The following is a 15,707-nucleotide window of genomic DNA, read 5'->3' on the forward strand; positions in this document are numbered from 1 at the left end:
GAAGACTGTGGCAAGGATTTCTTGGAGCAATTCCAAGGAACTCGAGCACATAGATAATCAGAATCATAAGTACAATGCTATACCCATAAAAATCATGTTAAAGAAATGACTCGTGTTGCAACAGCGTGTTTGTATAATTATACTGTAGGTATATGCCAGTGATACTGCACATGACACTTGGAAAGTTAATTGGCATTTGCAAAAGAAAATAGGAACTCTAAAGAATCATAAAATTTAAATGATACAGAGAGACATGATTCTACAATGATTTATATTACATTCATCTTTAAAAAATCTAGACTTGGATTTTGACAGCAATCTAAAACTTGTATCTATTTCTTACTATTCTATTATAAGTGTAAGGGAAGTGTCCATCCACATTCCTGACATGGACATCTTTGAGATTAGAACAAACAGCCCCGATTTAAACAAGCTGAAAGGAAAGTAATGCCCCCAGGGACCTATTTGGTTCAAGTGCAGTGTGATACAGCAGGTTTCCCTCTTGACAAAGCAGAGAATGTGGCTCTAGAACTTCCACCTTCTGAATATATATTACGAAACACAACTTTTTTTGCATTTTATTTTATTTATTTTTAATTGACAAATAATAATTGTGTACATTTATGGGATACAATGTGATGCTTTCATTTATATACATTGTAGAAAGAGTTAATTAAGGTAATTAACATATCTATCACCTCACCAACTTATCATTTTTTTGTGGTGAAAACATTAAAAATCTATTCTTTTAGCAATTTTTAAATATACCATATGTTATTATTAACTATGGTTACCATGCAATGTTAAAATTTAGTCCTCCAGTATGAGACTTTTAAAAATTATTATGGATACATAATAGCTGTATATTTTTATAGGGTACATGTGATATTTTGATACAGGCATAATGTGAATTGATCAAATATGGGTAATTGGGGTATCCCTCACCTCAAGCATTTGACACAGTCTGATACTTTGTACCCTTTAATCAACATCTTCCCTTTCCCCCACTCCCACCTTCAAGCCTCTAGTAACCACCTTTCTATTTTCTGTTTCAAGGAGATTGACATTTTTAGATTCTACCCCTAAGTGAGATCATATGGTATTTATCTCCCTGTGCCTGACTTGTTTCATTTAGCATAATGTGTTCTAGTTTCATCCATTTTGTCATGAATGACAGATTTCCTTTATTTTAAAGGATGTACAGTATAAAACTGTGTATAAATACCACGTTTTCTTTATCCATTCATTTATTATTGAACACTTAGGTTGCTTCTACATCTTGGCTACTGTGAATAATGCTGAAATGAACATGGGATTGCAGGTATCCCTTCGACATACTTATTTCAATTCTTTTGGATATACATCCAGAAGTGGGATTGCTAAATCATATGACAATCCTATATTTAGTTTTTTGAGGAACCTACATACTATTTTCCAAAATAGCTGTACTAATATACATCCCCATGAACAGTGTACAAGAGTTCTCTTTTCTCCACATCCTCCTCACCAACACTTATCATTCTTGTTTTTGGCAATACCAAAATGAGTTATCACCTCATACCTGTTAGAATGGCTACTATCAAAAGCATAACTTCTTTTTGACTCTGATTGCTTCATTTCTCTAAGTCCCTTGGCATTCCCCATAGACAAAATTGGACCTTCTTAGTTTTACCATTTGTTTTGAGGCAGGCCTATGCTTTTTTGTATCAAGATTCTGTAGTCAGGGGAAATTATCATATCTATATATTACAGAAGCATCAAAGTATATAAATACCAGAGATTAGGAAGGATGGAAACAGATCAACAAACAATTCTCATGTTCTTTATATTCCATGGGCTCTGTGGTCTATTCCTTTGGTGAATCACCACATTTTTCCAGGAAGCACATAGTGGATTAGGTCATGTTTGGTTCTCATTCCTTTAGTGAATTTACTGGGTATGTACTATATTACAACCTCTGTTCTAAGCACTATTGTATAATAGAGAATGACTAAGTCCCAGCTGTCATTCAACATGCATTCTAGTGGAACACGACAGAAAATAAACAAATAAGCAATAGATATTTAGCATGACAGATAAGTGATGTGGAGAAAAACAAAGCAATTGCTAACTATGGAAAGGTTCAAAATATGAGTGTAGGAATTAATAGCTGAGGTGATATGGAGAAAAAGATAATCTACAAGGGAGGAAATCACAAGTTAGGCTGTTGGATGTTTCTTCCAAATGCCTGTTGGCATCCAAATGGATGTGAAATTTGTTAAGAATGAAAGCAAGAGTTCAGATGAAGGGAAAGACTGTCAACCACAAAATAAATTCTTAATAAGTAAGAGTGTCCATAAAGTCAGAGAAGGATTGCTACAAGAAGAAGAAAAGGAAGGTATAACTGGAGGACATATTTCCAAAGAAAGAGTTTTGATTTGTTTATGTTTTAAGAAAATTGTTTGCTTGTCTTTTTAACACAAAGTTTTGTCAACCCTGGATGTGACAATGTGGGCCACCAATAAAAACACCAAGCCCATCTGTGATCCTGACACTGATATCTTTGAGGTTAGAATAAACAGCCCTCATTTAAACAGGCTGAAAGGAAAGTGATGTCCCCAGGGGCTTATCTGGTTCTGGTTCAAGTGCAGTGTGATAGAGCAGGTTTTTCTCTCCACTAGGCAGAGTATGTGGGTCTAGAGATTCCACTTTCTGAATACATACCCAGGAAACATAGCTTAGAAGAGAAGATTATAAGATTCTTAAGAGAAGTGTGGAAAACAGCCTCACCCATTGCACCCTTCCCTCTGCGGAGAAGCTCAGCGAGGGTGAGAGGTTCCTCAACTCATTATTAGGATCATAATAATTGCCAATTTTTCTTTTGATCCATTGATCAATTGAACAGTGCTATCAAACAGTGGTGGCAAAATATTTGTTCCAGAACAACAACAAAAAAGCGATTGTCCAATTCAGAATATAAATCCAATCCCATCCAAAATATTGGCCTCGTTTTATATTGTGACTTTGCTCAATGTCTTGGGATCTATCACCTGCTCATTATACATTATCCAAAGCAGTACTTCTTTTTATTCATTTCAAATATTTAAGTTCGTAACCATTTGGTATTATTAGCTTTGTTAAGTTGATACTATGTTTGAATGTAGTGAAAGATATGTAGAATTTTACTGATGAAAAAGGATGCGTGAATCGGATTGTGCCAAGGAAAGTTCTATGCACTAGAAATTTTACTTGCATTGTCACCACACAGTGTGGAGAAGCGAAGCTTCTGTTCCATAAATTTTCTGTTACAAAGAAATCATGTTTCATCCTACAATATAATTACTGTTAATTTTTAGGTGTGATAATTGTATTAGGTTAAATTTTTAAGAAGTTCTTATCATTCAAAGGCATCTGTTGATGTATTTTTGGATAAAATGATGTGATGTCTGGACAAGACGGGGTTACCAAATGAATGTTTAAGGTGTGGCAAAATTTTCCAAACTCCCTTTGGGAAAGAAGGCCCCACACCTCTTTACTTCACCCCCAAACTACACTGTAATGCCCCAGTTTTCTAAAATAGACATAATTTTTCCTCTATCCCCCGTGTTTCAAATCACCAGAGTGGGAAAGAGATCTAGAGCAAGAAGGCTGTAGCAGCTCCAGCCCATTCCGTCCTAAACAGCTACACACCTACACACAAGAGCAGCACCACACTCTCTCATCTGCAGCAACGTCCAGATTCGGATGCTGGAGGCTGACAATTGCCCCTGCAAGCTCCGCTGGGCCAGCTAGGCAAGGGGAGCGAGAAAACAACTGGAGGTAAAGAAACTGAGTTTGCTGTCCTCCTCTCTACCTGTCTCCTGCTGGCCCTCGTGTTCACTCCTCCCACCCCCACAACTTAGCTGCCGCTGCTCTTCCTCCCCTGCCTGGCTGTTCCCTAGCCCCTCCATTCCTTCACGCCCCCCAGTCCTTTCCCCACTTTCTGTCCTCACCGATGCCCTCTCCTCCTGCTCCCTCCCTTCCCTGGCAGCTGGTGGTGGAGCAGCCACAGCTGCCGCCGTTACTGCCTCTGCAGCCGGTCTCTGCCAATATCAGCCGCCCACGCCCGATCTGGATGCTGAAGTCGCGCACTGGCCTGGAGACGAGGGCGGGGGAGAGAGTGGTGTGTCTGGGGGAGGGGAGGGAGGAGTGGGAAGGAGACAAAAACAGCTTCCAAGCAGCGGGCGCCGCTCCACTGGCCATTTGGGCAGGAAGGGTCTCTGGGTCAGTGGCTGGGGAGCCGCCCCAGTGACTCGCATTCTAACCTGCAATTCAGGGGAGCCCCTTTACCGCTGAGCCACAGCTGACGAGGACAGACGCCAGCCTAACAGCACCTCCTATGCAACCAGAGCTCAGAAAACCCAATCCGGGAAGAAAGAGCAGCCCAGGAGGAGGAAGGGGCTCCAAGGAGCCCTGCTTCTGAGGGTTCCCGCAGGTGCTGGTGGAGACCTGTCTCTCGGTAGCAAGTAAGTGCCTTTTTCTTGCTGTTGTGTCCAGTCCTAGAATGGTGACAGCTATCATCTGTTGCCGGCCTCTCCCACCCACTCCCACCTGCCCCATCCCACACACACCCTTAGGGTCCCCAGCAGGACGGAGATTAAGATTCTGGACGTGCATTAAGAGAGCTACTTCAAGAACAGCAGTGATCTGTGGATGTTTGCCCGGTTTGTGGTTTGTGTCGTCTGTTGTCTCGTCCCACCAGGTAAGCTTCTGAAACCAAGATGCTCTGTTAGTGTAAGATATCTAGAAACCCTATATGGCGATGATTTATATTACATGACACACTGACGGTATGAAAGGAATGAAAGGTTGTGCAGGTTGGTCTACACTTCTAGGAATCCTGTCTGTAATTCTAAGCAACTTCATGATTTCAAGATTGATGCTTTTCATATAAGAATTGTCAGTATAAAATAGAGGCCTCAATTTGATGGAATTGGAAATGGTGTGTTCAGTTTAAACAGCTGGGCATCTTGGTATTGTTTGGATCGACAGGGTTTTTGTTTTAGTATTGTTTAGCTCTGTGAAATGCATATCTTCTGGATGTTTTCTTTCAGAAGTGATGACGTGACTCTGGTTATGATACCTTCAAAACATGGGTCAAAGCAAGACAAATGATGAATCCAGGTGGAATGACATGCTGATGGGCCCCCTTCACTAGTGGGAAAGATGTTGTCAAGTTTGGATACTGGCCAGAAAAATACCTTAAAATGGAAGGAGTTTGGGTGGTGCTATTTGTGGCATTTTTCTCCCGTTACTGTTCAGGAGCATAGTTTATGGCAAAGTAGAAGGAAACTGGGTCCCATAGCAAACAGATTCCTGGGCACTGTATCTCCTATGACTAACTCTAATTAAAGATTGTATAATCCAGCTCCTATTTTTACAGGTAAGGAAGATAAGGCCCATAGGAGTAATTCTCTGGAGATACCTGGCTAATCAGTGATTGAGCAGGAGGTCCAATGAAGAAGTCTTTGGGATTTAGAATTATGAAACTTGATTTCCATTTTTGTACAAATGAAGCCAACTGTTTAACTTAATTAAGCTTTATTTTTCTTATTTATAAGTGACACATCAAAAACTCCTACTAATGACTAATTGACAGAGATTACATGAAGGCTTTTATGAAACTATAATAATCTGTGTAACTGTTGCTTGTATAAGGAATTATTCTGTTTTATCTACTTCACTATTCTAGATCTCATTCTAAGTCTAGTTCAATATAAGAATAAAGAGGGCTTTGACAGGCCTCTCTAGAATGCACTAGAAGAAGTGGAATTCAAATCCATCATTTGCCACCTGTACAGCTTAAAGTATATTCTAACCTGTAAGCCTCTATCTTCACAAAAGTGTATGCTTCGGCAAGCTACTCATATTTAAACACCTTTTAATATTCTGCAGATATGCTGCACCCTGCTTCTCTTTTTAGTCTTAAATTTTGTTTTAGGTGTGTAGTCCTCCTTCCTGGGGATGAAACAATCAGTATATTGGATATTGGTGAATTTATTTGATCTATTAATTAATATAGGAGAAATCAAAGGTGAGGCATAAATATTTCACTCATGACTGTAGAGATTTGTTAAAATCTTGCACTTGGGAAAGAGGTACTGTGAGTCCCTTCTTTCCTGTGATTATGTTTAAAGTGAGAGGAGAAAGACCTAACCTGGACATAAGCTCAGGAATGGGGGCCAATGGATCCCACATGGCATAGCCAGGCCCCTAGGCCTGCTGCTGCATATCAGTCTCAACTGGAGAACTGGAGGTACAGCCAAGCACTTAGGAACTGGGCATCTTGTCTCCATAGCCTCACGTAGTAGAGGGTTTGGTAGTTGATATACATTCTTACTGATTTTGCCCAAGTAGGATGAATACACGTCCAAAGCATACTAGAAATGGAAACAACAATATTTTGCCCAATCCCTTACTTAGGAAAGAAGACTCATAATACACCGTAGCCCTTGATCTCAGTGGCTTAAGATCTATAACTGGAGACTGACCAACAATTCTCTATGTACTACCTTAGACTCTTCCTTGAAAGCTTATGGTGGAGACACTAATGTAAAAGGAACATTCCTCATTTCTGGGAGTCTGAGCCTGTTATTTCCAGTAGCCAGTATCATATTGATCAGTAGCTAGAGGGAAATCTGTCCACCCCCACAAGCTATCAGCAATGCACAGTCACCTATCATCACATAGGACTAACTTATACAAACTGATCTTATTTTTGCCTGTGTTGGTCCCCTTCTCCTATGTTAGTGTGGGCAAACCAATGCTGGGTAAATGAGGTCTCATCTATGCAATATTGGAAGAGGAAACCTTTGAGGTTAAAGGGAATGACTTCTTCTGAGGGCTCCTAGTGATATTTTTCAGTGGTGCATATCTTGTGACCCAGCTAAGATCATGATTTCCATACATTTGTTCAATCATTGCTGTTTATAAACTAGGCTTTATCTTGTTATAGTCCATCCTGGTATTGCTAGCAAACAGATATCCCAGATGTTTATGCAATATTTCTAACTGGATTGACTTGGCCTGGTGCTGGCTGAGCATAACTAGCTCTGTGGACAGCTCTGATGGTGGGGAGAGTCAGGTGGCAGCCTGTGTCTGCATGAAAGAGCTTGATGGAAATGCTGAAACTGGGCTCCCACTCATGGCGATTCTGATTGAAAGGTCTGGGATTAGGATGGGGCATTTGGTTTTAGGCTAGAGCAGCAGATGATGCTGATATGGGGGCCATAGACACTTGTTGAAAATAATTGTGTTGAGTGGAATATTACATCTGTTCTGCTTTAAATGCTAGCATGAGTCTTCCCGTTCATCAGTCTCTCACTCCCTGAGTTCTCCCAGAGGTTACAGGGTCTAAGCACTTGAATACAGGCTATAAATTTGGCTCTGGTCGATGTCTGCTCTCCTCAGTTGGCCCTGGGGCACTATGTTGGACATTCTTTGCCCAACTCAGAGTGAGACAACTCCTCAGAGTGAGACAAAAACCATGCCCATCCTAATGTGTCTCAAGGCTCCTCTCTAGTTGCTCTCCAGTTTGAGAAGGGGATGGGTATCTGTATGTTTGGTGTCACATTTGAGAAGTTAGAGTAGCTTTTGGGGGTGGAAGGGACTAAATCCTGGAAAAGCAGATAGACTTTTTCAGAGTTATCAGAAGATAGAGTTAGATGGAGGTAAATAGCCAGTTATAAGAAGCCTCCAGGATTCCAGTGAATGTGCCAGTTCTGGAATTAAAAACAAAAAACAAACAAAAAAAAACAAAAAAAAGTATTTCATAGCTCCAGTAGCATCTAAGACCGTAGACCAAAAGGTTTCAGGGTTACTGGGGAGTGTATAAGTTACGTTCATAACAGGATCTGTCGTGTATTACTCTAGCAGGGGCAAGAATGTATTCTTCCCTTTTGAGCTCTTAAATGGCCTCTGGCAGGATTCCTCTGGTCAAGGGTCTGACTGACTAGGGTCATAAGGACAGTGAGTTCTGGAGAGACTCTGGCTTTCCCCAAACATGCTTGTTTTGGTGGGCTGGACACACACAGCATGGAAAGTTTTATCGTATCCATAGAAACAAGGGACCCTGCTAGTGAACCATAAGGTTGTCATAGAGAAGCTCAAGTGGGCGTATTTAAAACAGAGGCAGCTTTCCTTCATGTTCCTGCAACCCTTCCCTGCCTCCATTGCCTGGCCATTCGCAAGGGCTCACCCTGGTGAATCTCCATCTTCCACAGGGACTAACTGTCTCCTGCATCCTCTCCAGGCATTTAAACTTCCACTGAGCTTTCCTTGGATTCATTCTAGCAAGCGAATTTGAGATTAGGTGTTAATCTCAAGACATTGTCATATGTCTACTCTTCCAGTGTAAGCTGATTGTGCCACTCTGAATGTATGTGACCTACATTCCTTCTTCCTGAAGAGTAGATACCTGAAAAGACCGCAGCTCCTGATTATTTTAAGGAACCATCACTAGAATCTAAGTTCACCAGACTTCAAGGGGAGTTTAGCTCACATGAACAAAAGGATATGTTCTTTTGGATTTATGCTGGTGCTCATTTGTTTACTAGGCTGTGTTTCTGCTTTTTAATTCTGAGGAATGCTTAGATTATAATTTTTAAGAATTATAATCAAAACAAAATGGCAGTGCAAATGACAGAATTTCCTTTATAGGTCTGAATAGCATTGTATTATTTATATATATATATCATATTTTCTTTATGCATTCATCTGTTGATGGACACTTAGGTTGCTTCTGTATCTTGGCTATTGTATTATAAATAATGCTGCCATGAACATGGGAGTGCAGATATTTCTTTGGCATAGTCACTTCAATTCCCTTGGATATATACCATTTGTGACAACATGGATAAACCTGGAGGATGTTATACTAAGTGAAATATGCCAGGCACAGAAAGACAAATACTGCTTGATTTCAAATGTATGTGGAATCTAAAAAAATTAAACTCATAGAAGTACAGAGTAGAATGGTGGTTACTAAAGGCTGGGAGTGAGGGATTGGATGGGGAAAGGGGAGATGCTGGTAAAAGTGTACAAAGTTTCAGTTAGACAGGAGAAATAAGTATCAGGGATCTGTTGCACAGCATGGTGATCATAGCTTAATTATGCATTGCATATTTCAAAATGCTAATAGAGTGGATGTTAAATGTTCTCAGCACAAAGAATTATGTGGGTTAATTAATATGCTAATTAGTTTATTTAATCATTCCACAATATATACATCTATCATAACCTCACATTGTACCCCATAAATACATACAATTATTATCAATTAAAGATACAATAAAACTTTTTAAAATGACAATGCATACTTACGCTTTTGAGAAAGTTGCTTATTTATAATTTTCTTCCGCAAGATAACATATTCTAGGAATGTATTGGCTGAAATTGTCAGAGTGAGGGAGTTGAGTTCAGAATTAAGTGGATATATTCAAGAGTAGAACCTGAAGCCAATATGGGTTGACCTGAGAGCAGAAAACAGCTGCAGGCAGAATCCAGGTCCAGGAACAAAGTGGCAAAAGTCAATTAAGGCAGGCTAGGTAAACTCTATGCCAGAGACAAGTAAAACAGTAGGTGTCAGATAATCAAAGCCAAACTGGAAGTAACCAACCAGAGTGGAAAATAGTTCAAAAGCAGAAAATCAAGTGGGTTGAAGTCAAGGGGCATTTAAAGAACATCTATTTACACATATGGCTGAAAAATTCCTGTGGGTTGGTGCCATTTCAGTCAAGCTGCACTTTATTCCTCAAACTTGAGTGTGCAAACTTTCAATTCTAGGCTATAGTAATAACATGGTGAGCTACATGCAAGTGATAAGGATATATTAACTGGAAAGCAACAGAATCCTCTGGCACCTTTTTAGTCCCTTTCTATAAATAAAATAGTTTACTTACTTCCAGAGGTAGAAACATTATGTGCACACTAGCATGTATAATTCTGCATATGTTATCATTATAAAACATTTCATTCAAAAGTGAACAATGCAAGTTGTTCTCATCTTTATATTTTTCACTTCCGCTTGACTGAGTGAAACTTTCCATATGAGCACAGATATAACCATCTCATTTCTCTTTATTACTGACTAGTATTCCATAGTAGCAACATACTAGAATTTATTATACCAGCCCTTAGAGTAGACACTTTGTTTCTGGTCTTTGAAATTAAAAGCATATTGTGATAAACATCTTTGCAAATATGACTTCTCAAACTTCAGCAAGAATTTTCATAAGGCAGCTTAATTTCTGGGCCACAGAATACATAAAACTTTATTTGAGAAACTATTGACAAGTTGACCTTAAGAAAAACTGCACCAATTTACATTCTCACTTGAACTATGTGAGGGTGCCCATTGCCTCCATATCACAGCCTATAAAAGGGTGCATTCATTGAAATGAGTCTTGATTATGTCTCTAAGAGCATTTTACTATTAAAATTATTTTGTTAATTTTATGCATACCCTTTAGAATTTCATTAGCTTCAATCTTCTTTCCTCATAGGGTTCTGCTTCCTAGAAGTCAATGACAAAATGTTCGTAGCTTCCCATAAAAAATTGTAAAAAGCAGTGCATCTAATATCATTTGAGTTCTAAACCCTGGTGGATGGGGACAGATTCTAGTCAGAGAGCTCTAAGGGAAATAGCTCCGCATCAGAGCATTTAACTGTGAGTCATTGTGGAATGTGGAAAAGATGAAATATAAGCCATAATATGTCTATTAAGTGCAGTCAAGCAGTCCAAACCAACAAAAATTCAATCTAAATTGCTCACTAAATTGCTAAATTGGTCAGCAGTTATGATTCCTATGTTCTCAACAATATAGAGTCTATATAATGATCTCATCAACTCTAGTCCCAGCTTAGCTTATCAGCCTTAGTATTATCATTACTCTTTTTTTACAATTATCTGAATGTCATTGGTGCAATTGACATGATGCATTGTCCAGGTCTGTTATAGAGCATAATTGTTTCAAAATATTTTGAAAACTACCGGGAAGTCATTTTATCCTAATTTCCTGTTGCATGTCAGAGTAAAGTTGGCATTTGAGATATCTTTACTCTATTGATCCACTGTCCTAAATTTTTTTGTTTCATTTTTCCTAATTTATGTTATATTGCTCTATGGTCTACATTCTTGTGTGCAAACCAAAATCCTTTCAGAAATGCATCACACACACACACACACACACACACACACACACACACACACATACATCTGGTAAAGAGTGGAACATTTCACAATTCTATTTGGCAAAGCTAATCTAACATTTGTTTTCCCTTCCCTAGGAACAACTTCAGTTTCCCAAAAAGCATACTGATTGATTATTTAGATGCTGTAGCCTGAATTTCCTAAGATTGGAATAAATAGGATTGAAGAGATTGCAATTGCCCTGGGCAGCCATCAGGCATCTCCTGCAGGTGGAGAATGTGTCTCCGTATCCTGATTGCATTACTGGCAAGCTCTACTCTGGGAATCAAACTGAGGGACAGCGTAACAATTGGGAGTGAGCAAAGGAAAGGGGAAAAACATTGACTTCTGGCATTCCCTTTCTTTCCTGCCCTCAATTATCTATCTCTAAGAAGATGCAGCTGTGGTTGCTGATACAAAATGCTATTAACACAGCCTCCTTGCTGGGAACTGAACTACACAGAGGCCTAGCATTGGCTCACTGATTGGATAGCCATGTAACTCATCATGAAACTCAGAATGCTTCCTAAAAGCAAAGAGGGTATCATTAATAGTTAGTCTTCGACAACAGGCATAAACCCAAACTGTCCCCAGTAACCTGGGACATCTGGTTACACTACTTAAAGATGAGATTGAATAGGTTGGAAAGGGGAGTAGAGAGTGGAAGGAAAATGTTAGAGTTGTTATCCTGGAGGCAAGTGGGAGCTGCAGGATAAAGTGAATGTCTCAGGTGTTTTACTCTGATTTTAAACTTTAAAGCTGTTTTGCATCAGAACTTCTGTTGCCCGAATGCCAATGGTAAGGTCATCGCCAAACAGGCCCTTGGAGAGCTGAGGGAAAGCAGGTGCCCAAAGAGGTGAAAAGAATATGGATCTTCTAGGGAAGGGATGTTACTGAGCAGGTATTTGCTTCAGCAACTCCAGTATGTGCTTCATCTCTCATGTTTGGAATACTGAATGAGAAAAAAACAACCAAAGAAAATGTAATGATGTGCCTGCTTGCTTTAGAAAGGTGGTTGGGTGAGGCTTGGCTATCAGCCAAAGGGATCTTTCTGCCTGGCAGGCTGCATTAGATTTATCTCAAGGGGGCCGTAACACAAGATGTTCTGAAATAGACTGTCTGTCTTGGGCTGCTGGCTCCTAGATTTTTAGTACTAGCCCCAGGAGATTTCTAATGTGTAATCCAGAGCTTGTGTGATTCAAATCAGCTATAATGAGGAGATTGTCTTTCTTTACAGCTCTCAGTACCAGGGTGTTGAACAGAGGTCACCATACTCTCACCTTCTTGTCCTCCTAGAGGCTCCAGGATTTGTGACCTGTAGATCTGGCATTGTCACAGCTAGTTAGTCTTCCAGGAGTTGGTACATTGTTGAAGCTTTTGTGTCCATCTCAAGCTAACACAGAGCCAGACTAGATGCTAGAGGTTTGTGGTTGGCCTATTTGACAAGTGGGTCAGAACTCTTCTGTCTGGTCACAGATTTAGGGTGTGGTTTGTGGACCTACGGGCTTAGTCCCACTGCTGAGAAGCTGGGCAACAATGAAGGCTCAAGAAAATCCAACAGTCTAACCACAGGTTAAGAGGATGCTCAGGGAGGTCAGCTAGTTCAGAGAAGATCCCAAGAGCTCTAAGGATAGTTCCAGCTCTGGAACTTTTTAAACGGAAATTGAGATCAAGTCTTGCTCCTCTGGGGAACCAGTTGTATCACGGACTTCAGGATGGAGTGCAAGTTAGTCTGGTAGCACGAAAGAGCCTCCTTTGTATTCCTTTAGAGAGCAGAAAAGGATACTTTTATTTGTTGAGCCCTAATGTGATCATTGCCCAGAAATTTTTGATCAAAGATCTGACAGACTGGGTCTACCAGAAATAGAATTCTAAGACAATCCTGGCTCTTTTACAACTTGCTCATTTTGGCGGGCTAACAAGGGATAATTCAGAAATTCTAGAGACTGATTTCATAAAGCAGTGGAAGTTTTGAGAACATCTGGAGAAATTGGGGACATTGAGTGGTTTATTATAGAATGTTGGGTTAGATCACTTTCCCAGGGTCACTGGGAGGGAATCAAAGGCCTTTGTTGTCTTGGAAGATTCAAGCAGGAATATTTAAGGCAGAACCAGCTTTACTTTGTATTCCTGGAAACCACACTTTCTGTTGCCCTTATCACTGTCATAGTGGTATGTCTTAGTGCAGCAAGAGACCTTCAAGAGGATTTTATCTCCCCTGATTTGCATCCCTTCCTGGTGTTCAACTACCGCTAAGCTCTCCTGATGCTCACTGCTCTTAGTAAATTTGCAATCAGGTGCAGATAGGGGGATTTGGTTTGGTTATTTGGCACTGTTTGTGGATTCCTAATCCTATTGTATCTGTTGCCCTTGTCATTCCTCAGAAACAGAGACATTAATTATTCTCAGAGTATTGGACAATTTGATGTATAATCCATAGAATCCAGGTCCACCAGTGTTTACAATTATTTTAATTTCAGTCCCTGTTCCTCTTGAAACTTTAATTAGTTTCAGAGATGAACAAGGTAAGACATGGTTCTTATTTGTTTACAAGTCTTTATCCCATTGTCCTTAAATTTAGTGAATATATTTTATTAACATTTCTAGTGCTGTTGCCTGGTACCACACTTGTCACTTACTAAGTGTATGTTCCACAAATGATTGCTAAATAAATGAATGCCAAAATCATAACACCATGGTTAGCTTTATCACCATCTATGACATATCAAACTGCAAGAACAATCTCTTAAAGAAAAATTGGAGCTCACTTTAATATATCTGAAATAAATATGTTAAAATATATAATTATAAAAATAAGTGAATATGATTATATTATGAAAAGTCTTGCCTGTTTACAAATTCTTTCTGGAAGATAGCACGTTCCAATGATATGCTTAAAGGGATCTAAGAGGGGTTAGGCCAGGCATGTAAGGAAGGTTAGAGTTACACAGTCTGTAAATCAGGAGCCAGCAAAAAGCCTAGAAGTGGGACCCATAGTAGGCCAATCTTAGGTAGTGCAGATGTATTGAGAAGCCTTAGCCTAAACTGGCTGAATGGTGGGCAGAACACAATTGCAGAGAATTTAAAGGAAAGAACCATAAATCAGAAGTCATATAAGTTCGGAAAGTGTGAAACAATCTCAGGAGCAAGAAAAAGGATGAAATAAAGAAGATAATAGCCACACTACAGTAAAGAGATATAAATACAATAAGAATCCAAAAGTATAAATTGGTTATGCAACAAATGGAGTGAAGCCTGAGCCAGTGTTGGAGGTTAGAGCTCATGCACTCACAGGAGTGCAGGATGATCTTCTATCAGTTGTTAGGTCTGTGCAGCCGGCTGCCTCTCAGTCTTCCCCCATAGAAATGGTTCTGCCCTTGGGAACTCTTCTAATTAAGTAATAATTATGACATGTTTTGGATTACACTTCTGATAAAAATAAATATCATCAGTTTCTTCTAAACCTCACTGGCCTCTGGGAATCTAGAGAGAAATGTGCTATGCCATGTTTTTTTCCAGGAGCCATCATTCATCAATCTCAATCCTTAAAGCTGTAGCCCAGGATGAGAAAATAATGGGGCATCAGGTGGCGGGGGCGGTGCAGATAGGAGGGAGAAAGTTTATGAACAGCCAAAAGTTTCACAGGATGGTTGATTTTTTTTTTTCCATTGAACATCTTGGGCTGCCATTCACAGTCTATTATTATGGTGCTTACACATAATGAGTTAGAGACAACTGTTAGAAGAGGAAGCAGATAGGAGCAAGCAGATTGAAAATAGCAAGAATAAAATCTAAAAGTTTCATGATAAAAATACAAATATATCAAGCAGAAGAAAGTACAAAAATGGAGCCCTTGGAGTTTTAAAAATTATTTTTAAATGTCAAAATATTGCAGATGATCATTATAATTTATTATTATTACTTTGAGTTATCAGTGAAAAGATAAATTGCATTATGAATATTCTCTTTATAATTTCCAGTAATTAAGGCAATTATTTCAATTAAAAAGATGGTTAAACATAAAAATACCATCTTTTAAAGGATTAAAAATATTAATAGCTAATATTTATTGAGCGTGTAGTACCTGAGAGGTACTGTTCTAAGTGCTTTGTATTTCTTAATTCATTCAATACTCATATTACCCTATAGGGTACTTTCTCTTATTATTCCCATTTTGTAGTTGAGGAAACTGAGGCATGGAGAGTTTAAATGCCTTGCCTAAGGATATAGTTAGAGAGTGATAAAGCCCAGATTTGAATTTAAACAATCTAGCTCCAGAATTAGACTTTTCCCCCAAATATGTATGATAAAATATTCCAAACACATAGAAAACTTGAAAGAACTGTACAATGAACACCTATATAATCAACATCTAGAATCTTCAATTATCATTTTGTATTTATTTTATCACCTATCTCCCCAAGTATGCATCCCTGAAACCATGCATCAATTCTTCTTTTCTGATGCCTTTCAAAATAAGTTGCAAGCAGTAGTAAATCTC

General features: G+C 39.2%; 1 protein-coding gene across 1 annotated transcript in view; it reads left to right on the top strand.

Annotated features, from left to right (window-relative positions):
- The first annotated feature begins 4,248 nt into the window (after positions 1 to 4,248).
- The window catches only part of SCN7A (sodium voltage-gated channel alpha subunit 7), an 82,786-nt gene continuing 71,327 nt past the window's right edge, over positions 4,249 to 15,707 (top strand). Inside the window, exon 1 of the mRNA XM_045559277.1 lies at positions 4,249 to 4,484. The gene's annotated coding sequence lies outside the window, so the exon portion shown is untranslated. The remainder of the gene's footprint in view (positions 4,485 to 15,707) is intronic.

This window comes from Lemur catta, chromosome 8 (assembly GCF_020740605.2).
Source record: "Lemur catta isolate mLemCat1 chromosome 8, mLemCat1.pri, whole genome shotgun sequence".
NCBI classification, from domain to species: Eukaryota; Metazoa; Chordata; class Mammalia; order Primates; family Lemuridae; genus Lemur; species Lemur catta.